Genomic DNA, 12,848 nt, shown 5'->3' with positions numbered 1-12,848 from the left:
AAGGACTTCGCACGACGGAGGATGCCCAGTCGGCGACTGGCTTTGGAGGCCAGCTTGGAAATGTGGTTTTCCCAAGAAAGATCATGGCAGATAGTGAGACCCAAAAGCTTGAGCGACAGAACTTCTTGGAGAGGATTGGTGAGAAAGTAGATGGGAGGGTTGTCCAGTCGATCTTTTCGGAGAGACATAGTAAGAGAGTGAGATTTGTCAGGATTGAAAGACATGTTCCACTTGTTTGACCAGTCTGTGATTTTGTCCAGGTCTTCAGAGAGTGAGGAGGCTGCAGACTGCCGATCTGAGGGAAGAGGGATGGAGCGGCAGAGAGTGGAGTCATCAGCAAAGAGATAGAGAGGATTTTCCAGAGTCGGAGAGATCATTGATAAAGACCAGAAAAAGCACAGGGCCCAGCACACTTCCTTGGGGAACTCCAGCCTGAACAGGAAGGGGAGATGAGAGAAATCCATTCAGGGCCACACGTTGACTACGACCAGAGAGGAAGTCCGCAAGCCATGCATGGAGATTTCCATGGATACCATAGGAGGAGAGTTTGGTGAGCAGAGCTGGGTGCCAGACCGTATCAAAGGCCCGTGAATTTACATAAAAATTCAGAATACACCATATTTACATCGTCTCACCTTATGGTTTACACCTGCACACGAAATTCACAATACACAATATTTACATCGTCTCACCTTGTGATTTACACCTATACACGAAATTCAGAATACACCATATTTACATCGTCTCACCTTATGATTTACACCTGTACACGAAATTCAGAATACACCATATTTACATCGTCTCACCTTATGGTTTACACTTGTACACGAAATTCAGAATACACCATATTTACATCGTCTCACCTTGTGATTTACACCTATACACGAAATTCAGAATACACCATATTTACATCGTCTCACCTTATGATTTACACCTGTACACGAAATTTAGAATACACCATATTTACATCGTCTCACCTTATGGTTTACACTTGTACACGAAATTCAGAATACACCATATTTACATCGTCTCCCCTTATGGTTTACACTTGTACACAAAATTCAGAATACACCATATTTACAGTCTCACCTTATGGTTTACACTTGTACACAAAATTCAGAATACACCATATTTACATCGTCTCACCTTATGGTTTACACTTGAACACAAAATTCAGAATACACCATATTTCCATCGTCTCACCTTATGATTTACACCTGTACACGAAATTCAAAATACACCATATTTACATCGTCTCACCTTATGGTTTACACCTGTACACGAAATTCAGAATACACCATATTTACCTTGTTTCTATATTTACCTTTTCGTGATGGAGCTCTGTCCTCTTGCGAAATTTAAACACTCTATAACGCTTTATACCTTTCCCCAGGTCTATACCTCCTCACAATTCTATCTCTGAGTTCTACAGACACCTTGGACTTCATGGTGGAGTTTCTGCTCTGACATGCGGTCACCTGTGGAGCCTTATATAGAAAGGTGTGTTTCTTTCTAAATCATGTCCAATCAATTGAATTGGCCACAGGTAGACTCCAATCAAGTTGTGGAGACATCTCAAGGATGATCAAAGGAAATTGGATGCACCTGAGCTCAATATGGAGTGTCATAGCAAAGGGGTTGAATACTTATTGGCTCAATACATTTCAGCTTTAAGTTAATTTGTAGACAGTTCGAAAAAATAAATTCTACTTTGACATTATGGGGTATTTTGTGTAGATCAGTGGGGGTGGGGGTGGGGGTGAGGGGTGGGGGAGTGAAGGGGTGAAGGGTGGGGGGAGTGAAGAGGTGAAGGGTGGGGGGAGTGAAGGGGTGAATGGTGGGGGGAGTGAAGGGGTGAAGGGTGGGGGGAGTGAAGGGGTGAAGGGTGGGGGGAGTGAAGGGGTGAAGGGTGGGGGGAGTGAAGGGGTGAAGGGTGGGGGGAGTGAAGGGGTGAAGGGTGGGGGGAGTGAAGGGGTGAAGGGTGGGGGGAGTGAAGGGGTGAAGGGTGGGGGGAGTGAAGGGGTGAAGGGTGGGGGGAGTGAAGGGGTGAAGGGTGGGGGGAGTGAAGGGGTGAAGGGTGGGGGGAGTGAAGGGGTGAAGGGTGGGGGGAGTGAAGGGGTGAAGGGTGGGGGGTGAGAGGGTGAGGAGGTGGGGGGTGAGAGGGTGAGGAGGTGGGGTGTGAGGTGGGGGGTGAGGCAGTGAAGGGGTAAGGGTGGGGGTGAGGAGCGAGGGGTGGGGGAGTGAAGGGGAGGGGGAGTGAAGGGGTGAAGGGTGGGGGGGTGAAGGGTGGGGGGTGAAGGGGGGGGGGATGAGAGGGTGAGGAGGTGGGGGATGAGGAGGTGGGGGATGAAGGGTGAGGCAGTGAAGGGGTGAGGGTGGGGGTGAGGAGTGAAGGGTGGGTGATGAGGGGTAAGGAGTGAGAGGTGAGGGTGAGGGGTGAGGGTGGGCGGGGAGTGAGGCGTGTGGGCGGGGAGGGGGGATGGAAATCTCAATTTGATCCATGTTAATTTCAGGCTGTAACACAACAAACTGTGAAAAGAGTCAAAGGGTGTGAATACTTTGTGAATGCATCAGAGATGAAGCCGAAGGAGACAAACTGTGGACCAGGATTCATGGTAAAGATTTTCATGGAGAACGTGAGAACATGGAAGCGTGGGCTCCATCAACGCAAGTAATGGACATACGGGCAATACCTGGAGAACACCTTCCCAGGTTCTTTCGACTATGTGGGCTACAAGAATGGCGCAACGACAATAGCAAAAAATACCATGTCTACCTTCTTTGTAGACCCCACAAACACACAAAAAAACCACCAATTTCCCACCCTCGAGGCACACCACAGACAAATATGGCAGCCAGGAGAGCACACACACACATACGTACAAGCACACACACACGTACAAGCACACACACACACACACACACACACACACACACACACGTACGTACAAGAACACATACACACACACACACACACAAACTGCATTCAGAAAGTATTCAGACCCCTTCACTTTTTTCACATTTTGTTATGTTGCAGCCTTCTGCTGAAATCGTTTAAATTCATTTTTCCCTCATCAATCTACACTCAATACCCCATAAGGACAAAGAGAAAACAGGATTTTAGAAAGTTTTGCAAATTTATTAAAAATACAAAACTGAAATATCACATTGACATAAGTATTCATACCCTTTGCTACGACACTTGAAATTTAGCTCAGGTGCCTCCCATTTCTCTTGATCATCTTTGAGATGTTTCTACACCTTGATTGGAGTCCACCTGTGGTAAATTCAATTGATTGGACATGATTTGGAAAGGCACACACCTGTCTATATAAGGTCTCACAGCTGACAATGCATATCAGAGCAAAAACCAAGCCATGAGGTCGAAGGAACTCCCTGCAGAGCTCAGAGACAGGATTGTGTCGAGGCACAGATCTGGGGAAGCCTACAAAAAAATCTCTGCTGCATTGAACGTTCCCAAGAGCACAGCGGCCTCCATAATTATTAAATGGAAGAAGTTTGGAACAACCAGGACTCTTCCTAGAGCTGGGGCCGCCCGGCCAAACTGAGCAATCGGGGGAGAAGGGCCTTGGTAATAGAGGTGACCAAGAACTCGATGGTCACTCTGGCTGAGCTCCAGAGATCCTGTGTGGAGATGGGAGAAACTTCCAGAAGGACAACCATCACCGCAACACTCCACCGATCTGGGCTTCATGGCAGAGTGGCAGACGGAAGCCTCTCCTCAGTGAAAGACGCATGAAAGCCGCTTGGAGTTTGCAAAAAGCACCTGAAGGACTCTCAGACTGTGAGAAACAAGATTCTGTGGTCTGATGAAACCAACATTGAACTGTTTCGCTTCCGTCTGGCCACTGGATGTAGCGATTTGGGGATAGTATATGTTGAGTGTTGAAGTTATCTACACTAGGGCATGCCCGTACTATATATAAGCTAGGACGTGCCCGTACGTGGGTGCCCGTTCCTTGCCAAAAAAAAAAAAAAAAAAAAATTTGTGTAGGGGTGTGTGTGTGTAAACATCCTAGGGCGTGCCCGTACGTGGGTGCAAAAAAACATGCGTGCAAACAACAACAAAAAAAAACTTTGAAACCACGTGGCAGTAACGACCACAGAACTCCCCCCCCCCCCCTCTATTTACATGAATGGTTTGGTCCATTCGCAACGACCACAGAACCCCCCCCTCTATTTACATGCAATGGTTTGGTCCATTCGCAACGCCAAAGCGAACGGCGAACGGCTAAATCGCCATAGCTCGGTAAGTACTTGTCCGATTAATTTCAAACCTTGAAAAGGCACATCCTCGGGTCCCCAGCAATATACCTGGCAAGTTTCAAGTATATCGGACCCGTGGTTGTCGAGAAACAGCGGTCACAGACAAACAAACAAACGTACAAACAAACACACAGAGATTACTGGAATTATAGATAGATAATTACCCTCGCCAGAGGACAGGGTATTGCATTTGAGTTTGTTTGTTACTTGCAAAATCGAAGATTTTTCAAGTACAGTATATTGGTCGGTTCCGTTTGTGGTTCTGTCTGTCTGTCTGTCTATCACCGGCCTACAGGTCACAATTCAAAACCGATCGTCACGAAACTTCACTAAGTTGTCTACGTCGTCCCAATTGAGAAGCCTATTGATTTTGAGGTCAAAGGTCATCTAGAGGTCAAATTTCTAAAATCGCCATTTTAAATAAGATTAACTTGAAAATTGAACAGCATCTGCATATCGAGTCACTAAATTGGGAAACGTACTATTTTTGAGGTAAAAAGGTCAAAGGTCAACTCAAGGTCAAACTTCCACAATCATCACTTTACATCTGAAAAACATTCAATTTTCATCCGATTTACTTGAAAGTTGAACATTTACATATTTCCTCACTGAATTGGTTAACCAACTATTTTTGAGGTCAAAAGGTCTAAGGTCAACTGAAGGTCAAACTTCCAAAATCAAATTTTCATCTGATCGATTTGGAAATTGAACAGCATTTGCAAATTGTCACTAAATATGGAAACCAACTATTTTTGAGGTCAAAAGGTTAAAGGTCAACTCTAGGTCGAACTTCCAAAATCATTAATTTTCATCTGAAAACCCATCAATTTTCATCTGATTGACTTGAAAATAGAACAGCATTTGTGTATTGCCTCACCGAATTGGGAAACCAACTTTTTTTAGGTCAAAAGGTCAAAGGTCAAACTTCTAAAATCATCATTTTTCATCTTGTTGACCGGAGCTTTGATCAAGATCGTAAATTTTAATCTTCAACTATCGGATTTTGCAAGTATCATGCTCCACATTGTTTGTTTGTTTGTCTGTTTGTTTGTCCGCACAGAATAAATGATTTTCTCTGCAACCGTTGGTCCGATTGACAGGAAATTTTCACCATAGGTGCAAATCCACCTGTATAATTTTTTAATGATAATTATGACGTCATAGGTCACGTGGTTCGGCCGCCATCTTGGAAAAACCGAAAAACTTTGCACCTATATCTTGGAAAGCACTGAATAGAAAAAATTGAGACATGGCTCATTGTAAAGAACTCTCCATGGGGAATAAAATATGTTAATGATGATGTCATAGGTGCCTACACCATTATGTCATAGGTGCCTCCATTATGACGTCATAATTTGACAAGTACAAAACGTCATCCAATAAAGATGAAATTGCTTGAGCATAATCTAGGAATAAATTAGTTTAGAAAAAAAAAAATGATGACCTCATCGGTCACGTGGTTCGGCCGCCATATTTGTTTTAACACAAAAGCCTTAAAAACCACTGAAACTACATCCTGGCGAGGGTTTGCAATCTCCGATTGATCTTTTTCTTGTTACATATTCCTTTGGCATATTGTCTGATTTTGGCAGGGCGTGGTTGCTTGGGTTTTCTGTGGGAACACTTCAGCTGGTGACTGGAGTTGCTGTGTAGTCCATGTAGTCTGTTTGATGGTGGTGGCTCACGTGTCGTGTTGGTGATGGATTAATGATTACTTGAATGTTCCAATTGCTCAGAGGGATGTCAATGTCTGGGTGATTGTATCTGAGCTGGTGTTGCTGTAAGCAATGGGTCAAATTTGGGGAAATTAATGTCGCTTGGGGTGTAATGGGGCCTGTGTTCTGCGTGATGGTGGCATAAAATTAATTAGCAAAATTCGCCCGTGGGGCCAAATGATTTATTTGGCATTTCATTGTGCGAGCTATTCCATATTTCAGGTGAGTCGCTTGTTTGCATTTCATAATTCGTGCCAGACTGAGGGGAATGGACACCTGTGGAACATCTGGGTACAATCTGGCTAGATGGGGTCTTGGGTTTCGTCCCTGGACCAAACCCTTTTCATTCTCCCTTGTATTTCAGAATTGGTCACCCCATCTACTGTGAAAACGTGTGGACATGTTCTGTGTGTCTCAAAAGTTTGTGGACAGATGTGGACGAAATTTGGTGGAAAGACTGGGAGTGTGACATAAGTTGATTTAATTTTAGTGAGGATGGTAATGCAAATTGGGACGTGTTAATTATTAATTTTTAAGTGACCATTCACCATTGAGGGTGACAAGCGATTTTAAAGGGTTGTGGATGAGTAATTGAGAAACAGTATGATTGGCTCAAACCCTGGTCCCCCATTACAATTTACACAAATGCAAATGAACATACACCAATTGGACGAGTTGATTTGAAAGGGTGCACCAGTCATGTAGGAAGGCGTTGGTGAAGGAAGCCTTGCCGGAACCTGCAGCGGAACCAGTGCACAGCTTTGAGCCAGGGGATAGGGTCCTCATTAAATACTTCACGAGGAAGACTGCTTTGGAACCAAAGTGGAAGGGCCCATACCAGGTACTCTTGACCAATGATACAGCACACAGGTTGGAAGGTAAAACATCATGAATTCACGCATCGTACTGTACTGTTTGTGGGACTCTGTTAGTGGGACAAATTATTAAAACTGCCCCGCATGGGACGATGTTTGTCTGTGGGAAAGCAGGCATTTCCTTACTTACCAGAAGGATGGTCCAGAAGCTGGTATTTGGGATGGGTGGCGCCGGTGATGGAGGTAAGAGAAGTCCTCCCAAAAGCGGAGGGACAAGCTATTGTAGATGGGGAAATAGTCACGAATTTAGATGGGTCTGGATGGGAAAGAGCATCAGGGTTCTTTTTCCCTGGAGCTGGAATGCAATTGAATAGTTATCGCAAAGCTGAGGTTGCACTAATCCTCAAAAAGGTGGCCAACCGGTCAGCCGAGGCTGACCAACAGATTTTGGACACGATAGTAGAAATGAGAACAATGGTGATGTAAAATCGAGTGACATTGGACCTCATGTTAGCAGAAAAGGGAGGGGTTTGTGGGACTTTAAAGGGCAAATGTTGCACCTGGAGCCCAGATCCTACCGAGGGAGTACAGGACTCCATCGATAAAATGCGGGAATATAGTACCTACCTGAAGGAAAGAAGGGAGAACCACGAGTCATGGAGCATAGGAAGTCAGTTTGCAATGGGGAGCCAAAATATTGCAATGCATACTATTGGCCTGAGGAATAATTGTTGGCATCATAGTTCTAATTGGATACATAAAAATCCTAATCGTAGCAGTTTTCAGAAAGTTTTGTTTTTCAGGAGAACCCTCTTCCTCGATGGAGATGCTACAACTGGATGCCAGCCGGCAATTGAATGAGTGGATCCCACCCTTCCAGGAGCAACCGTTCCTTCCGGACTCCCCTCTTCGTTACCTCCGTTTATCCAGCATACATGAAGACCACGGTTCCTCAAACATACATGAAGACCCCGGTTCGTCAAACATGCATGAAGACCTCGGTTCGTCAAAATTGCATGAAGACCTGTCCGTCAAACATACATGAAGAATCTTTGGAGTTCATACACACATACGTGACTTTCTTTAGCATAGGTGTGCCGTGCAGTGGAAGACACTCTGTTGAACATCCAGTTGACACTGAGAGGAGGAGAATATGACTTTTAGGAACACCATCCCTTGCCAAACCAATGTCGAGGGGAAGAAGGAAGACCTTGGGTTAAATTTGCCTTTCGCCTCGGATTCATCGACCCAGCCGTGACAGGTTAAAATAAAATAAAAACCATAAAGAGGATTTCCCTTGGGCAAGGAAAGCTCCTCACCCTATCCAGCATAAGATGGATCAGAGGTAATCGATAAATTGCTCAAGGAAATCCCAGTGAGTTCAATGATTGTAAGTAAAAGTTGTTTTATTAACAAGAGCTGAGATTGTGGGATTTCCATGTATTTATAATGTATTCAATTTCAATATATTGTTATGGTGACGGGGCGGAATCCCACTCATGGCACCAAATGTGTTACGGTGCTCGGACAGGAATCCCGCTCCTGAACACCAAATTGTTATGGCCTGGGGTTCGGGTTCACTACGAGGGGGTTAACCTCCGTTCCCTCCCGAACTTATCAGACCTGCGGCTGAACAACACAAATAACTTCATGTTTAACAGGTTGTGAATCAGCAACTACGAACGCCGATTGGTTCGTCACGCGATAGCTTACCTGTACCACGTGACGGTCCCTATCGGGGAACATACCATACCCTCCGGCGGTATACCAATTTATATGGCCGAGCGAAAACCGTTGGTAACCGCCAAGGTAATGCTAATGTCGTTATGGCCAATTTTTACTTTGGGTACGAACAATGGCGGATCAATGAAGGAAAATACTTTCACAGACAGAGAAATGAAATGTTTTAACGATTTGATTTATTACAAATATTTTCAATGTAATTATTCAAAAGGAAAGAAAAGCGGGCAAGAAGCAGGAACTTAGCTAATTCTACGCCTTATGACGATTACTATGAATAAACACCACATGGGCCCAGCACACTTTCACGTGCTGTGTGTGTGCCCAGAGTGGAATAATGCAGGGGGAGGGGAGGGGAACAAACAAACGTTGGAAACCTGATAGCACAAAGGCTACGATGCCCCGGATACCTCCCAGCACGGCAGAGCCAGGTCGATCATCAGCACGGACTTGGGGAGTTAAGGTCGTGCGCACGTGCACCAAGAGAGAGTCCGGCAGCCAGCGGAGAACAATGAACACGTGCAAAATGAGCAAGCTCAAGGCCTCTTTGGCGTGTCCACGTGCAGCGAGAGGGAGCAGGGAGAGTACGGCCAACAGAGAAATCACGTGCAGAGGCCGAGTGAACCCAGCAGAAAGAGACAGGTCCAGAGTGTAGCAATCTTGCAGACACGTGGTGAGTGCACAAGAGACAGGCCCAGAGTGGAATAATGCAGGTGTAGAGGCCTGCGAGAGGGAGACCAGCCAAGAGCAAAATGTCCACGTACTCAGTGGGGCGAGAGAGAGCGGCCATCGAGCAATGTGTCCACGTGCTGAGTGGGTAGAAAGAGACAGGCCAGAGACTGAATCAATGTCTTTTAATCTCCGTTTGTTCACCTTCGTCGAGGGAGGGAGGATTGGGGGGAAATCTTGGAGGTCTCGTGGCTCCCGATTGGTGGAGCACGTTACTCCGCCCGACAAGCTCCCTCAAAATGATTCAGAGCCCGATTGGTGGGTTTCTGAATCTGGACACTATGGTGTGCCTTGGAGCCTGGTGCATTGCCTGGTAAATTATCCCTTATGAGAAGAGGACCTGTCTTTCCCTTTCTGCAACACATAAAGACATAATTACCCGAAATAAGGGAAAGGGGTTGGCGAGTTTCCTGTCAGCCTTTTGAGGTGGGGTGTGGAGGGTATATTGGCAATTCTTTTTCTGCATTTCTTGCTTGGCTTGGAGTGTGTGGGACAGAAAGGAGGATGTCTGACAGAGTGGCCCAGGTTGCCTTGAAAGGCTCACTTTCGATTTGGAGGAAGTTTATGGAGGCACCTCGAATGGTGTAGGTTGAGGTTGGTGGTCCATTTTAGCCTAAAGGGGTAGTGATTGTGTGTGGAAGAGAAATGGAGATGTGTGAATGTTGTGTGTGTGTGTGTTTGTGTGTGTTGCAGGAGTGTGTCTGTGTGTGTGTGCGTGTGTGTGTGTGCGTGTGTGTGCGTGTTGCAGGAGTGGGTGTGGTTTTACATGAATGTGTTTTTGTTTGAGTGGTGTCTGTTGTAATGGTAGGTGGTCGGTTAGTTTTTTAGTGTGTGAGTGAGTGAGTGGATGAGGGGCTGTGGATTCTGGGACTGGAAGCGGCTTTGCTGTTGTAGTCCGTGTTCTCACTGGCTGGGGTTAGGGAATGTACGCATCCCGGTGTAGCTGCTACATGTGGAGACGCCTGTATGTGCCCCTGCTGGCACAACTTAGCTGACGATATCGAGGTTGAAGGGCTGAAGCGGGATGATGTGGAGGACCTCGACTGAAGACCAGGTCAGTGAGACACTTGTGACCAGTTGTGTTTTGAAATTACTAGCGTGACTCGGCGCACTCCGCGCGCCTCACCACACGTCGTTTCAGAGGGGTAGGCATCTTTGACCATTTTGGTGTCTTTTGGATTTCATGGTGTTTTGGGTCTTCAGGGCCATTTGGGTCTTCAAGGTCTTTTGGATCTTCTGGGCCTTTAAGGGTATTTCAGGTGTTTTGGGTCTTAAGGGTCTTTGGTGTCTTTTGAGTCTGTGGTGTCTTTTGGGTCTTCCGGGTATTTTTGGTCTTCCGGGTGTTTTTGGTCTTCGGGGTGTTTTGGGTCTTCGGGGTGTTTTGGGTCTTCGGGGTGTTTTGGGTCTTCGGGGTGTTTTGGGTCTTCGGGGTGTTTTGGGTCCTCGGGGTGTTTTGGGTCTTCGGGGTGTTTTGGGTCTTCGGGGTGTTTTGGGTCTTCGGGGTGTTTTGGGTCTTCGGGGTCTTTTGGGTATTAGGGGTCTGTAGGATATTCGGGGTCGTTTTGGTATTCGGGGTGTTTTGGGTCTTTGGGGAGTTTTGGGTCTTCGGGGTGTTTTGGGTCTTCGGGTATTCAGAGTCTTTGGGTATTCAGGGTCTTTGGGTATTCAGGGTCTTTTTGAGCCTCAGGGCCTTGAAGGGTATTTTGGGTCTTTGGGAGTCTTCAGTGTATTTTGGGTCTTCAGGGGTCTTGGTGGTCTGAAGGGTCTTGGGGGAATAAAGGGTCATCAAAGGTATGAAAATCCCTAACACAACTAACCCTAACAACACTTTGTGGCACACATCCAACCACCGACCATGCAGTCACTCTCACCCGCCCCCACTCCAAATTGCTCATGTAGCAATTTCTGAGCAAGTACCGAAACCCTGGGACAGTAAACATCAAGGCCTTACCTTTATGTGCAGGTCGTTGCAGGTTTGTCAGGTCCAAGAGTGCCATCCACCCTGCCGAATTTCAAATTTATCCCCATGGGGCCAATCAATTTCCCCAAAATTTCCTTTTTTATGACTGTACTGGCAAGCATGTGGATCCACCCCCTCCAGTCACCTTTCCTACATGACTACCCTCGGCTATGACAGCTCCGCCCCTCTACCATGCAAGAGCCATCGGGATAAGCTGAGCAGCCGAAACGCCAACATAGCCCAGGAGTGTCCACAAGGGTGCGACCCACCATCCATCCTTCGGCCCTACTGCAAGGACCACAGCCCCACTAGCCAAGGCTGGCCAATGTGGTGAGCACCTGCTACCAACTCCACCATTCCCAAGGCCTCGGACATGAGGAGCACGGTCGCAGTGCGTGGCATCCACATCACGTCCCCTGCACCTCTCACATCCCCCAGTCCGACCACATGCAGCCCCAGTACCAACCCACATTTGACCTCACCCAAGGTCTAGTTGACAGCCGTGTCCCACAAGGAGACCCAATCCTGGAAGACACGGTCCGCACACCTCGGCCACCCATAACACCACGTTGACCCCCAGACTGCCCAAATCCATCCCTACAACGCCGCATTCCATTATTGGCGCCGTCGCCCCCATAGCTCGTTGAAGGCTGTGTCCTGCTACTCTATCAATTTTGTCCCAGCCTCCAACACTTTGGTCTAACCCACCTGGATCAATCATGGTGTCACTGGCCCAGTGTCCACCATGGCTTCACAAAATGCACCCTTAAATTTGGCATCTAACCCTCAGATTACCTGTGCCAATTATTTTCACGTCACTATTTTCATCAAAGAAGGGCGCTTCTCCATGCACTTGCCAACCGAGCACAGTCCCGTATGCTCAGCTCGCTCAAATTTCCCAATTCAATCCCATGGCTCTCTTCCCAAGCCGAGAGTCCACAAATCACAGCAGAATATCTGTGGAAGACCATGCTCTTACCATCATGTTCCACAGATGCCCCATTGGTTGTCCGGTAGGCTATACCGTTCCTGTCCATGCGGTTAGACCCGTGTCCATAGAGCAGCACAGCATGGCAGGTCACCACATGCTGGCTGTCCCAGAGTCTCGGGGACAGGCTGCCAGGGCGCATGCTCGGGCGCTCACCACATCAAGCTCTTGTTGGCCGTCTGTGGTGCCGCCACCAAAGCGCAACCTGAAACACCTCCCCCTAGAGGTCCTCATGCTACCCCATACAAGGTGCCTGTGAGAAATCACCTCGGATCCCCAGAGGTCTCAACCACCGAGGGTCCAGGGACCCTGCCGGCCCGAGACACTCGCTCGGGCGGCGCCCTGATGGACCAGGGACGCCACACTCCACTAGACCACCCGTGGGGGCCCAGGCCGTACCATGACACCCATGGTCGGACCCCACGTCCAAATCTTGCCAGCGCAACACCCCAGCTGGCTGGCAAAAACGAATTTTGAAAGGAGCAAATTTTACACGAGGCCGACCCCAATGACCTTTCCTGGTCCGAATACTGCAGCCCGGAGACCAACTCCCTCCACAGCTGCTCCAAATCAATTTCCCATTTCAATTTTCTTTTAAACATTTTGGCCTCACA

Source organism: Myxine glutinosa, chromosome 7 (genome assembly GCF_964187855.1).
Source record: "Myxine glutinosa chromosome 7, kmMyxGlut1.1, whole genome shotgun sequence".
In the NCBI taxonomy this organism is placed as follows: domain Eukaryota; kingdom Metazoa; phylum Chordata; class Myxini; order Myxiniformes; family Myxinidae; genus Myxine; species Myxine glutinosa.
Note: the sequence above shows the minus strand (reverse complement) of the source record.